Here is a 612-nt window from a genome sequence, read left to right as displayed (position 1 = left end):
CCCCGTGTATGTCAACATAGGTGTCTTATTGTATTTGTCAAATTGGAAGTAGAGTTAGTGTTAAGTGCCAGTTAAGGCTGAAGAATTATGTTACAGCCATCTGTTTCACTTGCCTACCGTTTCTGTTGCCTTTAATTACCAGTTCCTCACTCTATCCATTGTGAGAAATAAGTGAAAAGGGTTACTGCCTTTTAAAAATACTAAGTTATATTTTAGCACATTTGGAAATACATAATCTTTGCAGCTTTTGGTTAAAACACAAGTGAGTAGTCGTGTTATTCTAGATGCAGACTTTTACAACGGTTTTCTTTCAAGGTTTAGGATTCTAAAATATTCTGCCATATATTACAGCTCCATATGGCACATTGATTTCACAGCTCTGCACTTGGGAAACAGTTTTGTGCCTGCGTTTTCCAAGTATTTACATAAATAGACTGTACTGTACATTTGTCTCTTAAAATAGCCTTTTACTCCTTGTTGCAGCCAATCTTCCCTACTGAAATCAGTGGTGATACTTTTAGCTCGTGTCCTACTTGCCTGAAGGGAACTGCTCTGAGGTCTGTGTGATTACCAGATCTATGAAGATACTGGGAACAAAGAGAATTCACAAAG

Source organism: Manacus candei, unplaced genomic scaffold, assembly GCF_025592945.1.
Source record: "Manacus candei isolate 608988 ecotype Guabito, Panama unplaced genomic scaffold, ASM2559294v1 h1tg000065l, whole genome shotgun sequence".
NCBI lineage: Eukaryota > Metazoa > Chordata > Aves > Passeriformes > Pipridae > Manacus > Manacus candei.
Note: the sequence above shows the minus strand (reverse complement) of the source record.